Raw genomic sequence first — 20,853 nt, forward strand, 5'->3', positions numbered from 1 at the left:
GCTGTTCCTCCGAGAGGGAAAGGAAGGAGAATTTATTAATAGATCTAGCTACCTCTATCAATGCAATGGACATGAACTTGGGCAAACTTCAGGAGATGGTGAGGGACAGGGAGCCCTGGTGTGCTGCCGTCCATGGGTCTCGGATAGTCGGACACGACCAGGCAACTGAACAATAACAACAACCTCCATGGATAATGTGTTGGTCACTATCAAAGGGACATTGCCCTTAGAATTTCAGGTCACTAAACACCCAACCCTCCAAGGGTATCCTAAGGCTTTTCCTTATGGTATCCCAACTGCTGGATTTGTGCATTAAAGAAGTTTGTTCCAATAACCTCTTCAGAATGAATACAGAATATGACTAACACCGAAAGTAATGCATATCCTAACATGATACATGAACACACACGAATTATTTTTATTCAGATCCAAGGTATTCGGTATCATGCTACATGCTTCACTTGAAATTATATTTCCAGTGTCATGGATGAGAAATGGAGAGAGGTAGACAAATAATAATGGCATGCCCCATATGTATTGTTACTAACCCAACCCAGCACAAAACCATAAAACTTGGATATGCAGAACAGCCCTCACATCCGACTTGGTGGCCATTGATAAAAATGTGTCCTAGTTGCTACAAATTCCCTTTGATCTAAGCCTCCACTGTAATAGGCATCTTGTGACTAAATTTAAATCTGAATGATGGAAAGCATCAGGGGTATTTAAAACACAACCCCACTCAAATACCAATCCACTATCTATCCTCTCTGTTATTGTTGTTCAGTGACTCAATCGGCGACCCCGTTGACTGCAGTATGCCAGGCTTCCCTGTCCTTCACTATCCACCTGAGTTTGCTCAAACTCATGTCCACTGAGTTGATGATGCCATCCAACCATCTCATCCTCTGTTGCCCCCTTCTCCTCCTGCCCTCAACCTTTCCCAGCATCGGGGTCTTTCCTGGGTCTTGATCATTTCCTGTGCTTTTTCAGGAGCCAGAATCACTTCTTTCATGGTTGGCCCATCAGACAGACATACCTGAATGCTGAAATGAGGGTGGACTCTCCACTTGCAGAACACCCTCAATTCATTATGATTTAGACTGCAGAGTTATTTATTCCCAAACTTATCTCCCAGTTCCTACTTCTGACCTGTCACCTTAGCAAGGCTCTCTGGACTTACCCTCAGGCAGAATGAAGTTCCTGTATGGAGAAGCACTTACCTGATCTTACTGGAGCTGACTCGCCTGTAAAGCTGAAACTTGTACTCAAGATTTTGGAAAGTCGCAGTGAGTGGTACAAGTTTGCTCTGGGTAAATGCCTCTACCCTCTGTGACTGGGCTGCTTGATTGCTCAAATATATAGGAAAGGTCTTGTCAATCAAAATGAAAAGGGAGGCAGAGCCTTACAGGAACCACTAAACACATCAAAGCCTTGGAATATAAAGCCGTTCTCTATTTTCCAAAAGTGATTAACTTAAAGGGTGTTGTTTTGTTTCTTAACATCGCCTATTGAAAAAGAAAGTTACCTTGGTGGGTGACATAATCCTGGGGAAACAGTCAAAGGTAGTTCACCTGGCTCTGGAAGACCAAGTGCACTGGGGCAAGATGGATTAGATTTTCCTTTGCAGTAATCACAACTTTCCTTCTCAATAGGAGGCAGTCACCAGCTGCTCACAGCACTCTTTCCTTTAACTCATAACACATTTCAATGCATTGAAAGATAAAAAAACAATAATTCTTCCTGGGAAGAACATGGGATCACTAACTGAAAGGATGGAAATCATGGTAAGAAACATTTGAATGTCTTAAGATGCATTAAGTATTAGAGCATATTAATAACACCTTAAAATGAATCACACAGGAAACAAATATTAAGGTATTCAACACGATTATCTTCCAGCAAGGGACTTAAAATGACTTTTTATTTTTTCCATGTAGTTTTCAGCATCTTTCACATTTCCTACTTGGGCAGGCTTCTCTCATAGAAAGTTGGTTAGTACTGATACTTTAAAAATTAAAATAAACCAATAATTATCCATTTGTGCTGCATGTAAGGATATTCAATGCTGTTGTAATAGAACTGCTTCATTTGATTTCTGGTTCTTAAAGTTTAAACTAAGAATGAAATAGCATTCTTTATGAGTATGAGACACAGTTTATACTCCAATCTGCAATTGTAGTGTGTAAATGGATTAAAAATCTCATTGTTCATGGCATTATTGTGGGTGCGCTAAAAAAATTAATGAAGCAGACATCTTTCTAGCCTTTAGGAGTTTATATATCTTAGCTAATAATGACATATTTCAAGACATTTAAGGTGCACATTAAATAAATATGATTCCAAATAAAGTTGAAACATTTCTATTTTCAACAAAGAAAGGTGTTCTTTAAATAGACTTGCTACTCATTAAGGGTTTGATTTTTTTTCAAAATATATAACAACTCTTAGTGAATCCATCACTATATCATCAATATACCTATCTCTAGAGTCAGATTATCATATGTATTTTATAGAAATCGAACTAGGCTTGGAACAAAGGACTTTCTTCAGCCCTTCAGACTGAGAAGCATAAGCAGACCTGGGGTACTATAGGGACAGACTGCTGACCTGACGTGACTGTCCTAACTCGCTGAGCCAATCGGTGGAGAGCTGCCATCCTGACCTGAGACTGTTCAGTCCTTTTGGAGGAGACCTGAAACATACATACCTGGGTCTGCGATGTCACAAGATGAGGAAAGACAACCAAGAGAGGCCACGAAGTGCCTTTCTTCTCCAGCTGGGCTGTGGCGTTCTGCCTGCTCCCCATCAGCAGTGACCTTATAAGAATGACCACTTATAGTCACTGAGTGCTCTTGCATATGTTACCTCTAAATCTTATATCAGTTATGTAAATCAAACTATATTGTCTTCTTTTTCCATTGGGATAAATGGAGGCTCCGTCATTTTGTAATCTCCCGGTCTCCAAAGCCTTCGGAAACACTGAGATGGCAAATCAGTTTGTTTCATCCCTGTAATCAACTGCAGTCAATCGAAGGTACCACCCGGAACACTCTGTTAAGAAAGGCCTCAGGCTTCCCTGGTGGTCCAGTGGATAAGAATTTGCCTTGCAATGCAAGGGACACCAGTTTGATCCTTGCCCTGGGAGGATCCCACATGCCACTGGGCCACTAAGCCCGTGTGCCACAACTACCGAGCTTGCACTCCAGAGCCCACGAGCTGCAACTTCTGAGCCCACACGCTGCAATTACTGAAGCTTGCTGTGCTCCACAACAAGAGAAGCTGCAGCAATGAGAAGCCTACCCGCTGCAACCAGAGAAAGCCCACCTGCAGCAACGAAGACCCACCACCACCAAAAAATAAACTAAATAAATAAATAAGAAAAGAAAGGCCTCTGAATCCATTCCTAGTACAGAAAGCTGTGGCCCACCAACTTCATCATGAGTGTAGGAAAAGGGGATGGCATATGGCTGCCACTTTTTTGCCGTCCATGCACTGTGCCATGCCACCTGCCTCTCTAGAGGCAGTGAGAGGGTTGCTGTGTGATTTCAAGGGTTACTTAAGGCCCTGATACCCACAAAACATCTCAGAATCTGTATCTGCAGGCTTCCCTTCCATTTTCATTGACGTTCCCACCTTTAAAGTCATTCTTTTGATACAGCAAAGATGTGGGCAATGTCTCCAAGCACAGATCCAAGAGAATCTTCTCTCATCTTGTCACATTATCTTCACTTCATTCATTGTTACCTTGGAGGATGAGTCACAAGATGTAGGTTTCCTAGGGGTAAGGAGCAGGGAACAGAGGGGTAGGAGAGCAGTCATCTTGAGGTCTAGGGGAGCATGACAACAGAGGAGGGAGGAGCTGAGTGTCAGCATCTTGAAGGGTTGAGGCCTGGTCCAGAGTGGGCAGTCCCGGACAAGGGAGGACCAGCAGTGTACAGTCTGTGCAGGAGATGGAAACACTGCAAGAGCCTGGTAACTCTCTTCCCTGGTTCAGCCAAGCTGATTCTCAGTAGCACCACTTCTTTTGTGACTGCCTTGGGCAGGTCACTTCTCTCAGCCTCAGCTTCCTCATCTGCAACATGAATAGGTCAGACCTGATGACTTATGAGGCACTTTCTAGCACCAGAACTTAAAGATTTGCAAATTATTTATGAATATAACAAGCTGAGGGCAAGTCAGGTAGAGAATCTGAAGGTTCATATTATAATAAAGACATCTAGGTTTGTGTTCATCTGACTCTGATACTTGCCAGCTTGTGATCTTGGAAAAATCTCATAGCCCACTGAATCTCAGTCTTCCACAAAACTGAAAATGCCTTTTTCAAAGGGTTTATGTAAGCATTCTACAAAATAATGTCTAGAAATTGTTTATCTCAGTGCTTGATACCTCATAAGCGGGAAATAAATGTTTTACTCTTTTTTTCACATTGTCATTGTGTGTACCCCTAAGAAAAAAGAAGCTGCCAATAAAAAATTATGTCTGTTCATTATTAGGCATATCCTGATTTCAAAGGTATCAAATGTGGAAAAAATGCAAGTCTGAAAATAGAGGAAGCAAAGTCTTTGGGGGCTAGAAGACCTTCTCAGCATCCTGAAACCAGGAGACTTAGGTGGGTACCAACTGTGATTTCCCACAGCCTATAGTGCTGTGATCTGACGTTAAAGTTAACACTTTTTAAGTAGGAAAAGGGCTTCCCAGTTGGCACTACTGGTAAAGTATCCACCTGCCAATGTAGGAGACACAAGAGATGTGGATTCAATGCATGGGTCGGGAAGATCCCCTGGAGTAGGAAATGGCACCCCACTCCAGTATTCTTGCCAGGAAAATTCTATGGGCAGAGGAGCCTGGCGGGCCATAGTCCATGGGGTCACAAAGAATTGGACACGACTGAGTGACTGAGCAAGCGGGAAAAAAGTCTGACATATTATATTTAATTTATAAGATTCAAATCTCATACTTCATGTGTACCACAGTAACAAGTTTTAATGTATTAAGAAATCTTCATGAATACTCTGAAACAATTTCAGTTCTGACCAAGAATAGAGCCAAAGTAACTAAGCCAAGCAGTGCATAGGCATCCCCACAGGTAACTCAGTGAGAGCCCCCAGGAACTCAGCTGTCTGCTTCATCGATTACAATGATCTGTTAAGAGTTGAGAAAAGACATGCAAGCTCTGATACGTTTCTCCTCATTGTCCTCTCAGAATACACAGTGCTGTGTCCAAGGGCCAAATTAATTAGCATGATGCCTCCTGAGGATGGGTAAAAAAAAGGCCACAAATGAAGCTCTGTGTTTCAAGGAAGTGATAGAATTCACAATTTTCTAAAAACAGATACGAGCAAGGCCAGCCTTGGACTTTTCAAAGTTTGATGCTGCTTTTAATATCCCTTATTTAGATGGAGAAGAAGATCTTGGATTACAAATGTAGATGAATGGCAAAGTCTTGAAGAAATGAGTCTTATTGAAAAGTCATTTCTTCCTTTCAAAGCACTGGGTATTTGTGGGACTCTTCATTTCATTGATTTAGAGAGATAACATTCGCCCTAGATGATGGCGCAGTTGCCATGGCAACTATTTTTTTTAACGAGACTAAAAATAATGAAGCCTGTGTGTGATTTACTAGGACAAGTCAAGCCTTTCTCCACAACTGTCTGAAAGAAGTATCTGTCAGTTGTCACAGATTTATTTCAGATTAAGGGGCACATGGTTTAGGCGCTGAAGCGGAATGTTTTTATTTCCGCCTGACTCTTCCACTTTTGAATGTCATAGCTTTGCAGGGCATGGCAGACACATGCCTAATAGAAAGGAACAGAGAGGAGCTTAATGAGTCACAAAGAAGCATTCTTTATTTCAAGTGTATCCTGTATTCTCATTGGAATGAGTCCACAAAGCGGCTGGGTCCCCAAATCCTTCATTTGTGATTCCCTAGGCCGTCGCACAGGGCCAAGGTTGTTGTTAGTTAAGTTTCGAAGCAACAGCACCTCATTTGTTAGCTATTTGGCTTTGTTCCAGAAAAAGGTTCCAGGATCACAGCCCCAGAGTACCGGCATATGTCTGTGTGCACCCATGCTCGTGCCTGAGTGATGGAGCAGTGTGATGGGAGAGTGAAGACGTGGAGAGCTGGTCTACTCTCCAGAGTTCTCGTTACATAACTTTACACATATTTATCAAGCAACTACTATGTGCCAGGCACTGTCCAGCACTGGAGTCACTGGGTTCATTTAAAAATAAAAAGATGATGTTGGGAAAGTGGAATAGCTAACAGCTAAGAGTGGTAGATTTCCTTCTTCCTTCCCTTTCTTTACTTTATCCCTTCTTTCCTTCTTTCTGTCCTTCCATATTTTATTGACTGTTACCATGTGTCAAACACATGCTAAGTAAATGTGATGCAAATATGAACAGAGCTAAGAACCTGCCCCAAAGAGTCAAAATCTAGCAAGGGCAATAAATAAACCAACAGATATATGATCCAGAAGTTGTACTTTAGGGCATTTATCCCAGAGTCATGGACATTTATATTCACACCAAAAAAACCTTTCATACACGTTCATGGCAGCTTAATCTATAATAGCCCCAAACTGGAAACAGCTCAGGTTTCCTTCACTAGGTGAATAGTTAAACAAATTATGGTCTATCCATGTCATGGAATCATATCTCAATAAAAGGGAACAAACACACCACAATTCATGAATCTCTGGAGAATCATGCTGAGTGAAAAAAGCCAGTCCTAAAGAGATATTTATCATATGGTTCCATCTATATACCATTCCTGAAATGATAAGATTCTAGAGACAGAGAACAGACTGAGTTGCCAGTGGTCAAGGCTTCCCTGGTGGCTCAGATGGTAGAGAATCTGCTGGCAATGTGGGAGACTGAGGTTCAATTCCTGGATTGGGAAGATCCCCTGGAGAAGGGAATGAAAACCCTCTCTAGTATTCTTGCCTGGAGAATCCCATGGACAGAGGAGTTTGGCAGGCTACGGTCTATGAGGTTGCAAAGAGTCATACATTACTGAGCAACTGACAATTTCACTTTTCACTAAGGAGACTCAGAGATAGGAAGGAGATGGATGTGATTACGAAGGGCAAATGTAGGATTTTTTGTGATGGTGGAAATGTTCTTCTCTTCACTGTTGCTGCTAAGTTGCTGCTAAGTCCCTTCAGTCGTGTCCAACTCTGTGCGACCCCATAGATGGCAGCCCACCAGGCTCCCCCGTCCCTGGGATTCTCCAGGCAAGAACACTGGAGTGGATTGCCATTTCCTTCTCCAATGCATGAAAGTGAAAAGTGAGGCCAAGCTTGCTGACCGTGCCGGGGTCGGGGTCAGAAAGTATTTCCTGCCCGCTGTCATAGTTCGTCTGCTAAACTGCATCGTCGCTGTGTCCCAGAACATGGGCATCGGCAAGAACGGGAACCTGGCCACCGCTCAGGAATGAATTCCAGTATTTCCAAAGAATGACTACAGTCTCTTCAGTAGAAGGTAAACAGAATGTGGTGATTATGCGTAGGAAGACCTGGTTCTCCATTCCAGAGAAGAATTGACCTTTAAAGGACAGAATTAATATAGTTCTCAGTAGAGAACTCAAGGAACCTCCAAAGGGAGCTCATTTTCTTGCCAGAAGTCTGGATGATGCCTTTGAACTTATTGAAGATCCAGAATTAAAAAATAAAGTAGACATGGTTTGGATACTGGGAGGCAGTTCTGTTTATAAGGAAGCCATGAACAAGCCAGGCCATGTTAGACTATTTGTGACAAGGATCAAGCAAGAATTTTGAAAGTGATGCATTTTTCCCAGAAATTGATTTTGAAAAATATAAACTTCTTCCAGAATATCCAGGTGTTCCTTTGGATGTCCAGGAGGAAAAAGGCATTAAGTACAAATTTGAAGTATATGAAAAGAACAATTAATGTGAAAATGTTTTCTGATCTTTTTCAAGCCTTTCTCCCCCCACAAAAAAACTATATATTTTTTGTTGTAGAGACTTCTGTTCACTTTAGATTATCTCTAAGCAATGTACTTTTATTCCCTATTAACCTTTTTTATTAATTATTATTGGAGTATACTTGCTTTACAATGTTGTGTTAGTTTCTGCTGTAGAACAAAGTGAATAAGCTATACATATACATATATCCCCTGTTTTTTGGATTTCCTTACCTTAGATCACCACAGACCATTGAGTAGAGTTCTCTGTGTTATATAGTAGGTTCTCATAATTTATCTGTTTTTCACATAGTTGTATATTCCCCATTAATCTTAACTAGACTATATCAGATACCATTTGTAAAACATTTCTTGCTATAACTGTCTGAATTCCCATTAAGGGCCAGGAATAGGTTACCAGCACCACCTAGGGTAGAATATATCTATCAAGACAGCCCAAAGTAGGAGAGTCCCCTGGTGGCAAGAATTGAAACCAGATCCTGTAGAGCTAGGGGGTAAGTTCAAAGGTCAGAAATGGACAATAAACAGAAAAACTAGCATTCAGTTATTAAATTAGATCAAAAGAGGGACTAAGAATTACTCCATATAGATCGCACTATTGAAAAAAATTCTGTTCACTCAGACCATTCTACAAGGATAGTGATAAACAGGTACAAGACTACCTTTTGATGGTTAAGAGAACATCTGAGACCTTTAAAAACTTTGTTTCTGACCTTCAGTGAGATTTCACAGGATGTTAAAATGATAGAACAAGAATTGGCTGCTCTTTACAAAAAAGGATAATCTAAAATCAAGCATAATGGCTAAAAATTTAAAAGGTAGTAAATTGAGAATGAATATTGCTAGAAACCAAAATTAGTAAGTTAGAAACAAAACCATGTTTTACCCATCTTATTAGCAAAGATTTAGATTACTAATATAAAAAAATAGCATTTTCCGAATTATAAATTGGTACAAACTTTTTAGTGTGTAAGTTAGCAATATCAATTAAAATTCAAAATATTCTGGGTTTGGACCCAGAGCTTCCACTTCTAAAAATTATTCCTGAACAAAGAGATGGGTCCAAGAATATCTGTTGCAAAATTTTGTTTTAAACCTGGAAAGAACCCAAATGTTGATTAATAACAACTATTTAATATGTCTATAAAATGTAACATCTGCAGCAGTAAAAAAAAGGATGACTGAAAAATGCCAAAAACTGCTAAGAAGCAACTTATGTATCAACTCAAAATGTCTAATAAATGTTAATGTGTGGGGAAAGCATGCAGCAAAAAAAAAAAGAAAATGAAAAGTGAAAGTGAAGTCGTGTCCAACTCTTCATGACCCCATGGTCTGCAGCCCACCAGGCTCCTCCGCCCATGGGATTTTCCAGGCAAGAGTACTGGAGTGGGGTGCCATTGCCTTCTCCTCTCTTCACTGTGGTGGTAAATAAATGAACAAAACATGTAATAAAATTGCACAGAACTAAATATCAATATACCCATATACACAAATATAAGTTGAGGCATGTGCTCAGTCATGTCCAATTCTTTGCAACTCCATGGACTGTATCCCACTAGGCTCCTCTGCCTGTGGAATTTTCCAGGCAATAATACTGGAGTGGGTTATCATTTCCTACTCCAGAGGATCTTGCCAATCCAGAGATCAAACCCTTGTCTCTTGCACCTCCTGCATTGGCAGGAGGGTTCTTTACCACTGCCACCACCTGGGAAATCTAAGTAAAACTGGGTAAATGTAAGCAAGATGGGTAATTATATCAATGTTAATAAGCAACTGAACTGAACTGAACTGAATACCCTGACAATATACTATTGTACTACAGTTTTAAGTATAAAAAATACTGAGGGAAACTGGATGAATGGGACACAGAATATCTCTGTATCATTTCTTACAATTGCAAATGAATCTACAAATATGTAAAAATTAAAAGTTTGATTAAAAAATAAATCAACATTTTATTTACAGGATGGGCAAATGGATGCAGGTAGTCAAAAGTTACAAACTTCCAGTTATAAGATGAATAAATGAATCCTGTGGCTATAATGCTCATAATGATGACCTATAGTTAACAACACTATTGTATATTTGAAAGTTGGTGTGAGAGTAGAAGTTTGAAGTTCTAATCACAAGAAAAAATTTTTGTAACTATGTGTAATGATGGATGCTAACCTAATGTGGTAATCATTTCACAATACACATATATATCAGGCCATCATTACATACCACTAAAACAAATACAAGGCATATGTCAATTATATGTCCACTTTTTAATGAAAAAGTACTCTGTATCAAGAAAAAATAAAGAAGTTAATTTTAAGTATTACTGCTAGGAAATCAAAAGAACCAGAAGCTTAAAAAATACCATTTAAATGGGGTAAGTGCAGTGATAAAAATGGAGAAAGGATCCTGTGTGACCTTAGACTTCCTGTTGAGGTGACTCCAGTGAGTTGGGAGAGAATTCATTTCAGCAGAGGAAATCACACACTGACTCCACCACTGGAGTTAACAGCAGTCTCTTTTGACATGAAATTATATAGAGAAAAACCCAGAGATTTCACACAAAAACTTCTAGAACTGATAATCAAATTCAGAAAGGTAGCAGGCAGGATACAAGATGAACATACAGAAATCTATTGCATTTTCTTTACACTAACAATGAAATATCAAAAAGAGAATGTTTTTTTAAAGTACCTTTTAAAAACACATCAGAAATACTCTGAAGAGTTTGCTGAGAACTATGTAAGATTAATAAGGGAAACTGAAGATGAGTCAAAGAAACAGAAAGATATCCCATGCTCTTGGATTGAAAGAATTAATTTTGTTCAAGTGATCATACGACCCAAAGCAATCTAAAGATTTAATGAAATCCCTATCAAATTACTCACGGCATTTTTCACAGAACTAGAAAACATAATTCTAATAGTTTATAGAACCAAAAAGACCCAGAACTGCCAAAGCAATCCTGAGGAAACAGAACAAAGCAGGAGACATAACTCTCCCAGACTTCAAATACTACAAAGCTACAGTAATCAAAACAGCATGGTATTGGCATAAAAACTGACATACGGATCAATGGAACAGAATAGAATCCAGAAATAAACCCACACACTTTCAGCCAATTAATCTGACAAAGGAGGCAAGAATATGCAATAGGAAAACGTCTCTTCAGCAAGTGATGTTGAGAAAGTTGGACAGCCACATATAAATCAATGAAGTTAGAATACTCCCTCACACCATACACAAAAATAAACTCAAAATGGCTTAAAGACATATATATATAAGCCATAACACCATAAAACTCCTAGAAGAGAACATAGGCAAAACATTCTCTAACATAAATCGTATCAATGTTTTCTTAGGTCAGTCTCCCAAGGCAATCAAAATAAAAGCAAAAATAAACAAAAGGGACCTAATCAAACTTATAACCTTTTCCACAGCAAAAGAAACTATAGACAAAATGAAAAAACCTACAGAATGGGAAAAAATATTTGCAAACAATGTGACCAACAGTTTCAAAAATAATAATTTCTAAAATATAAAAACAGCTCATACAACTCAACAACAACAACCCAATCAAAAAAATGGACAAAAGACCTAAATAGACATTTCTCCAAAGAACACATACAGATAGCCAAGGGCACATGAAAAGATTCTCAATGTCACTAATAATTAGAGAAATGCAAATCAAAATTACCATGAGATATCACCTTACACTGATCAGAATGGCCATCATTTAAGTCTACAAATAACAACTACCAGAGAGGGCATAGAGAAAAGGAAACCTCTACACCGTTGGTAGGTGTGTAAGCTGGTACAGCCACTATGGAAAACAACATAGAGCCTCCTCAAAAAACTAGAGTTGCCATATGATCCAGCATCCCACTCCTGGGCAGATATTGGAACAAAACTATAATTCACAAAGATACATGGACCCCTATGTTCATAGATGCAGTATTCATAAAAGCCAAGAAACAGAAACAACCAAAGTGTCCATTAACAGATAAATGAATAGAAAATATAGTACGTATATTCAGTGGAATGTTACTCAGCCATAAAAAAGAATGAAATATTGCCATTTGCAGCAACATGGATTCAACTAGAGATTATCATACAAAGAAAGAGAAAGACAAATACCATGTATCACTTACATGTAGAACCTAAAATATGACACAAATGAAATTATCTGTGAAACACAACAGACTCACAGATATAGAGAACAGATGTATGACTCCCGAGGGGGTGGGGGAAGAGATGGAGTGGGAATTTGGGGTCAGAAGATGCAAAGTAGTGAACATAGAAATGATAAACAACAAGGTCCCACTGTATAGCACAGGGAACCATGTTCAATATCCTGTGAAAAATCATAATAGAAAAGGATATCAAAAGGAATTCATGTATATGTATAACTGAATCACTTTGCTGTACATCAGAAATTAACATATTGTAAATCAACTATATTTCAATAAAAACTTTTTAAAAGAGCAGACTTTTCATCTGTCTTGTTCACTGCAATTTATCCAAGGCCTAAAACACTACCTGGCTCACAGCTAATTATTGAAAACTATTCATTGAATGAATCACAAAGATGTGGAAGAGGATGTGGTGAGTTCAAGAAGCTACAAGGAGTCATCATGGTTGAGCAGAGTGCTCAGGAGGATAGACAGGAATGAGGATGGTAGCAGATCAGGCATTCTGAAAGGCTCAATCTTTTTTCCAACATAAAAGAGGAGTTTCAGAAAGAAACATTCTGTGCTTCAGAAAGATCCTGTGGGCATAGTGAGGAGATAGACTGGAAGAGAGACACCAGCTGGTGAGTGCTTTGCTAGGTTAGAAGTCCTTTAAGGATAAGTCCTATGTCCAAAACAGAGGTGTTCAATAGCAGGAGAATTCAAGCCACATATGCAATTTTAAATTTCTAGTAGCCATATTAAGAAAACAAAAGGAAAAGGTAAAATTAATTATAATAATTAATTCCAGTGTGTTAAGTGCTAGAAATAAAATTGAACCAGATATTGTCATATAATTAACATGAAGAGCTTCTCTGGTGGCTCAGCTTATAAAGAATCTGCCTGCAATGTGGGAGACCTGGGTTCAGTCCCTAGGTTGAGAAGATCCTCTGGAGAAGGGAAAGGCTATCCACTCCAGAATTCTGGCCTGAAGAATTCCATGGATTGTATAGTCCATGGAGTCGCAAAGAGTCGGAAATGACTGAGCAACTTTCACTTCACGTCAAACACTATAAAACATTATTCATGAAATACTCCATACTCTTTTTACATCCTTTTCTTATGCTAAGTCTTTGGTCTAATCTGTATCGATATGCATAACTGACAGAACATTCAATTCAAAGCAGCCACGTTTCAAGTGCTGATGAATTACTTACACCATAATGAACGGCACAGGTCTAAAGCATAGATGGTGATACCCAGTGGCAAGAAAAAATTATCTGAACTCCTTCCAAACCCTTTTCATATGGCATGACTATTAATTCTCACAACAGCAACAACAATCCTGTGAAGTATTATTATCTACCTTTATGATGAGGAAACTGAGGCCCAAAGAAGTTAAATTGACCGTGGCCTTCCAGCTAGTCAGTGATGGAGCTGGGATTCAAATTCAGCTCTGACCACCTTTTCCTATATCCGCCTGCTTTAGCCACCTTTTTAGGCTGTTCCAGTGAGAAACCTGGGCCTACAGTGAGGGATAATTACATCAATTTTATGGCAACATCCGAGGCCTTGCCAGCTGAGCCCGTGCAGCTGATGCATGTGAAATTTCAAAGCTTAAAGCAGCAAGGAGTCCATTAAAGAGATGATTTTTTTTTTCAGAATTTATCAAAACACTTATTTATCTAGAACCCGATTTCTGATCTGCTGAGCCTAATTACTTGATTTGAGAGTCTCAGTCTTTAGAAATGCACTAATCTGCCTGACTGAATCACTGCTTCTTACCTTAACCTGGCTGAAGAGCTCACATCAAAATAAATTATGGGGAGAATTTTTTTCTAAGTAGAGATGGCCCTGACATTTAGTGAACAATCAAGTCCAGAGATGGGAAGCTAAAATTATCAAGGGAATAGAAGAATTTAATAATAAATAATGGGCTTTGAAAAAGCAAAATCACCAGTCTAAAAGATAAGCTGGACAGGCAAAGCCTGAGGAGAAGGAAAGTACAATATAAGATCTTGAGGCCATGGTGGCTATGGTAGAGTGAACAGCAGTATATCAAAGGCACACCTGAGACCCAATTCGCTCTGTAGCCGTGGGCCTGGGTCCTAGATGTCTCTTGGAACCAGGGACCCACCTTTGCAAAATGCTGACCAAGGATTAGAGAAGCAGTTTGAGATTTTTAAGAGCTGAATAAAGAGTCTCAAACCCATGATTCTGAGTTAACAAGCCATGGATATAAAGCAAACTAACGCCCCAAATATGAAGCTGAAGCAGCCTGAATATTAAGTGTATTCCCTTCTCCAGGGAATCTTCCCAACCCAGGCATCGCACTTGGGTCTCCTGCACTGCAGGTGGATTCTTTACTGTCTGAGCCATCAGGGAAGCTCAAATTATTAAGTACATTAACATCTAATACCATTTGTTGATTTCCTTACTATCTACATGATCTCTCTATTTGATGTCACATGCATGAGTGCGTTCTAAGTCACTTTAGCTATGTCCAACTCTTTGTGACCCTGTGAACCAGAGCCCCCCAGGTTCCTCTGTCCATGGGATTCTCCAGGCAAGAATACTGGAGTGGGTTGCCATGACCTCCTCCAAGGGATCTTCACAACCCAGGGATGGAACCGTATCTCTTACGTCTCCTGCATTGGCAGGTGGATTCTTTACCACTGGCGCCACTTGGGAAGCCCATTTGATGTCACAGAAACATCCTAACTTCATTATGTTTCAAACAAAGTTCTTTATCTTTCTCCGTAGGGTCTTTCCCACCCACTTCGTCTGTCATTTCCCATCTCTGAAATGAAACCTTTGAGATTCATTCTAAGTACCTCCCAATCCCACCCCCTGCACCCCTACCCCCCAACATGTGCAGTTCTATCAGTTTTATCTCCTAAATACCCTGTGACTCAGTTTCCTAATTCAAAACCCCTGAAGACCCTTCTTACTAATGCCTCTGACTTTCTGTTCACTGTACCTGGGAAGATCTTTTCTAAATGTCAGTCTAAATACGACTTGTTCATTCTGGTTTAAACTCATCACTGCTTCTCATGCCACCCAAGACAAAATACAAGCTCTTTAACAAAGCTCTCTCCTTAGCCCCTCCCCATTCTCATTTCAAGTTCAGGTCTCTCTGCATGAGCCAAGGACCACCTTCTTTCCCATCTGGTCATCACATTTGCCCTTTCCTCTCCCCAACCCCTACCTCTGCCTCACCCCCTGTTCATCCTTTAGGACTTGGCTTCACTGCTAGCTTCTTTCAGGAAGCCTTCTCTGAGCCTCAAAGTCTGAGATGGGCACCCAAGACATGTGATTTCATCATTCCTCATGCCTCCCCTATTGCAGCTCCTTTCATGAACAGTTCACTTGTCTTCAACCCCTACTAATAGTTCCCCATCACTCTCCTGTTCAATCTTCCAACCCCAGTGCCTTACAGAGTAAGCAATAAATGCTGAACTGAATGAGAACTGAATGTTTGTGGAGAACACCAAATATCAGTTATTCCTACTTTTTCCCAACTCAAAACTTAGCTTCCATTAAAGTTTGGCAAGTATCTCTGGAAAAGCAAACAGTCAATCCAATAAGATCTGCCTTTCAATTTCTAAATGAAAGCTCAGTGGACGAGTGCAGGTGTCACCATGAAATGCTTTGAGTTAGTGCAGAGTGGGGTCCACATGAGAGGCTGTGAACTTACACAGGCAACAAGAAGTTCTAGAAGGATTAGGCCCTGGGAGCAGGGCCCTTCCCATTATCTTCTTTCCCATAACAGGACAGTAACCTGATGGCTTCCACCCCCCAACAATCGGAACAGAGTCCTCCATGTGAGTGGTCAGGCAGGGCACACATATCTGCTTCTTGGAACTCCTTGGCACCGTGGTCTGTTTGACTGAGTTTTATAACTAACTTCAATTACTTGGAAAGGAAAAAACATTTTCCTTCTTTGCAGCTTGAAATGTCTCATCAAAGAAATGTGGAGACTATGGAAACCAGATTTGATTGGCAGCCAGGTCTTTGCTTCTATCACTTCTGCTGTTCAGCAGCTCTCTTTGGACAAAGGAGTTTGGGCTTTTCTGACAGCCTGATGGGTAATGACATAATTTTAATAATCCTCTCCCCTCAGGGGCAAAAGTAAAAAAGGAAACTTCATAATGAAATTACTGTGCCTCAAAGATGTGGTCGTTAGGTTCATCCTTTCTGCATTATTCATGTCCAAGGCTCTGGAAACAAGATGCGTATTTCAGGCATGTCTAACACTGCTGTTGGTGCTGTTTTTTGCACTGCCTTGAAGACCGGTGAGGCCTGTAGAAGACTGAGCCCAAAGTGTGAAGCCTCAGAACTGCTATCAGAATACACTCACTCTCAATTCAGCCCTGCTCATCATGTAAAATCATGGATCTAACTCTTCAAAAATTAGAAGACCCTTGTCTTTTAGACTCTAATTTCCAATGGTAAGATCAGGGTGGGGAGAGATGCTTATCTCCCATTCTCACTTGTCTGCAGTGGGCAGAAAAGGATGGGTAGAACGCTTCATGCCTCTGTCTCTCTACTCTACACCCCACCTGTGTTTCTTTTCTGATCGACTGATGAGATTGGAAAATAAATATGGTGACTCAAAATCTTGGAGGTTTAGAGTTCAGGTAGATTTATCAATTGGGATGGTTTTGGCTGCAAATAACAAGACACTGAAGGTGTCATAAGCATACTTGAGCTTAAGTAACAAGAAGCCCAGAGTCAGGGTGATCCAGCATTGGTGTTGCTGCTTAACATTGTCATCAAGGACCTGGGTGCTGCCCATCTGCCTGGTCTGCCATCCCCAGCATGCTGACCTGCCTGCCCTCATGACCTGCCCCAACTCCAAACTTAGTGTCCTTAGGCAACAGTGTCCAAAAACAAAACATCAGGCTGGGGAGGAATAAGAAGAAGAAAGTACCTTGTCACAGCATTTCTCTTTTAAGAGAGGAAAGGTCTTACCAGCACTTCCTGCCAGTTTCCTCTTTAATCGCATTGGCCAGAATCAGGCCACACGATCATGTCCTTACTGTAAGGAAGGCTGGGAATGGGAGTGCCTGGCATTTCCAGCCTCTACAGTGGAAGACCAGCTCTGCTGACGAGACAGGACACCTACTGGTGTCGAGTAGACAACCATCAGTGCCTGTCCCATGTGTTGGTTGGAGTCAGAGCAAAGGCCAGGTCAAGGCCTGCTCTCTAATTTAACCCCTTTCAGTAGGAAAGTCAGCATCTGTACCTCCTCCTGTCAGATTCCTGTGTTTATCTGTTAGTCCAAAGCTCTGAGCAAGGAGAAAGTCACGATTATCACCCTCAAACACTAACAGTTACTGCCAGGAACACTGTTGACAGTAGGAAAATAAACCAGTACCCTCAGTCTTTATCTGCAAAGTGAGGGGTTTGCATGAGTGTCTCTGAAGCCCCTTCCAGCCCTGATGTTCTGTGGTTCTATGACTATGCATTCAAATGTCTCCATGCAGTGAATCAAATCACAAGTAGCCTAAGAAACATTATGAAAGGAAACAATTTGACTCACGTTGACTTACTCTGGCCTTGAGGAATCAAAACTAGTAAATAAGGATGAACTTTGATGCCAGTGTCAGTTTAATAAAAATAGGAACTTGTGAATATGCCCCAAGCCTGTTGTTCAGTGTAGCCATGTAATGGGCTGACAAGAGTTTAGGAAAATTGTTATTCGCTTGAAACTGAGTTTTGTAAGACAAGAAGAATGACAAGGCACTAAAAATGAGTCTCTCGTTCATCTCTGCTTTGAAATAATCTCTAAGTCTACAGGATACAGCCTGGGTCCTGACAGGCTTGACCTAGCTTATAAAAGTTCCTAGCATCAGCCTCTATTCACACATAATAATAACAGCTAATGTTTTTAGTCTTACTCCCTGTTCAATACATATTAAACACTTTCTTGTCATTGTCTCCTTTAACCCTCACAACAAGAATATTGCTATAATGTTAATATCTCCATTTTACATGTGAAAAAACTGGAGTTAAGTAACTTGCCCAAGGTCACACAGAGAAATGTAATGGAGTTAGGATTTGAATTTAGGCAGTCTGTGTCCAGAGCCCATGCCCATAACCACTATGTTATATTTCTCTGACAGTATCTAAATATTTTTTAAACTTTTCTTTACATTTCTACTTCTACCACTAATCCATAGGGGTCATTGTTTTTCTACCCACTGAAGCGACTTAGCAGCAGCAGCAGCAGCAGCAGTATTGTATCTGGGGCTTCCCTGGTGGTGCTAGTGGTAAAGAATCTGCCTGCGATGATACGGGTTCAATCCCTGCATTGGGACAATATCCTGGAGGAGGGCATGGCAACCCACTCCAACATTCTTGCCCAGAAAATCCCATAGACAGAGGAACCTGGCAGGCTACAGTCCATGGGGTCACAAAGAGTTGGACTGAAGCAACTGAGCACACACACATGCAGTATTATATCTGACAGCAAATAGACACTCAATAAATACTTGAAGAATGGATGAATGAATGAACAAATGACTTCCTGTGCAGACTTTTCAATGTTCTTCAAACAGACTCTATTACACCACCCCGCTGCTGTGCCCCACCTTATACAGCTCCCTCTGCCCAGCAGACTCCTACTAATCCTTTAGGCATGTGCTCAAATGTTGTATCCATGCTGTGTTCTTTCCATCCATCTTCCAAAGAGAAAAATAGGTCACATGGAAAACAAGTCACATAAGAAGGAACTAGAATCAGAATGACACAGGATTTGCATATTAATCAGATTAGCTAACAAAAGTCCCCAGGTCTCAGTGGCTGAACATAATAAAATCACTTACCATCAGCAGAAGCTGAGGGCAGGGCTCTGCTATCATTAAGGGACAGAGGGTCCATCTTGTGACAACATCATCTTGAGGTGTGGCCCAGACCACCATGGATGGGAAAGAGACAGCCTAGAAGACAGGGCGAGCCTGAAGTAGGCACATCATTCCCCACCACACTCCACCATAACTCAATCTCATGGCTCTGACCTAACTGCAAACAAGGCTGAGAAATGAGGCAGTCTTGCCCACAAAGAAGATGAAATAAATTTTATGAACACATAATATTCTTTTCACCAGAGCTCCTTCACAGTAATATGGAAAAATACCTTCAAAATTCTATTGAATAGTATCTTCATCTTAGCAAATTCTACACCTAGACACATTTTCAGTCAAGCATAAAAGTAGGATAAAGAAATGTTCAGGCATGCAATATCTCAGATGTGCCTGTTCTCAGGAAGCAACCAAGAAATATAAACAAGGAAGTCAATAAAGGAAGAAGAAAATATCAAATTCAGGAATGAGCAATCCAAGGCAGGAGAGAGTTGAAGAGAATCCAGAAGAGTCAAAAAATGGCCCAGAGAACGACAAACCCAAACTTGACCAGAAGGGTATAAGGGGGCCACATTTGAAGATGGGGAAAAGGGAAGGGGGCTGGTATATAAATGGATGACATACCACCCTGCTCCCTCATCTTCATTACAGAAAGTCAATAAACAACATCACAAATTTATAAATCTAGAAATTTCAATATAGGCGTATTACTTAGAAACAGAGAAGCAAATGACAAATGGAACAGTTAAAAAGAGTTGAAAAGTGTTGCTCTAGGATAGTTGAACTTGGAAGTAGGGTGAGCTGAACTTGGAAATAGGGTGGGATACAGCCAGAGGATGCCATTTGTCATTCTAGCTCTTGGTAGAGTATTTGAGTATTTAACCACGTAATGTAATTCTTGGCTAAAATTTTACATATTTTTTAAATAAACAGGAAAAAGAGATAAAGAGGTTTTCATAATTTTTTCCTTCATCCTACCTAAAGCTCCCCCCCACGGACCTTATTATGGCCTCAAATGTCAAAGAGGGAAGAATGAGACAGGGTAAATGTTTATTAATATGACATCCTGTTTGAACTCCAAACAGAGTATTTTCACTTTCGTCCAGTTCTTTCAATTCTTAAAAAAAAAACACTGGCCAATGGTCCCATCAAATTGCTAACATCCGCTGGATCATGGAGAAAGCAAGAGAGTTTCAGAAAAATATCTATTTCTGCTTTATTGACTATGCCAAAGCCTTTGACTGTGTGGATCACAATCAACTGTGGAAAATTCTGAAAGAGATGGGAATACCAGACCACCTCACCTGCCTCTTGAGAAACCTATATGCAGGTCAGGAAGCAAGAGTCAGAATGGGTCATGGAACAACAGACTGGTTCCAAATAGGAAAAGGAGTACATCAAGGCTGTATATTGTCACCCTGCTTATTTAACTTATATGCATAGTACATCATGAGAAACACTGGGCTGGAAGAAGCACAAGCTGGAATCAAGATTGCTGGGAGAAATATCAATAACCTCAGATATGCAGATGACACCACCCTTATGGCAGAAAGTGAAGAGGAACTCAAAAGCCTCTTGATGAAAGTGAAAGTGGAGAGTGAAAAAGTTGGCTTAAAGCTCAATGTTCAGAAAATGAAGATCATGGCATCTGGTCCCATCACTTCATGGCAAATAGATGGGGCAACAGTGGAAACAGTGTCAGATTTCATTTTTGGGGGCTTCAAAATCACTGCAGATGGTGACTGCAGCCATGAAAGTAAAAGATGCTTACTCTTTGGAAGGAAATTTATGATCAACCTAGATAGCATATTGAAAAAGCAGAGATATTACTTTGCCAACAAAGGTCTGTCTAGTCAAGACTATGGTTTTTCCTGTG

The 20,853-nt window shown here is 40.3% G+C and overlaps 1 pseudogene; it reads left to right on the forward strand.

The window, feature by feature from the left end:
* The first annotated feature begins 7,349 nt into the window (after window positions 1-7,349).
* LOC109564402 (dihydrofolate reductase pseudogene) lies at window positions 7,350-7,930 on the forward strand (annotated as a pseudogene).
* The last annotated feature ends 12,923 nt before the right edge of the window (window positions 7,931-20,853 follow it).

This window comes from Bos indicus, chromosome 10 (assembly GCF_029378745.1).
Source record: "Bos indicus isolate NIAB-ARS_2022 breed Sahiwal x Tharparkar chromosome 10, NIAB-ARS_B.indTharparkar_mat_pri_1.0, whole genome shotgun sequence".
NCBI lineage: Eukaryota > Metazoa > Chordata > Mammalia > Artiodactyla > Bovidae > Bos > Bos indicus.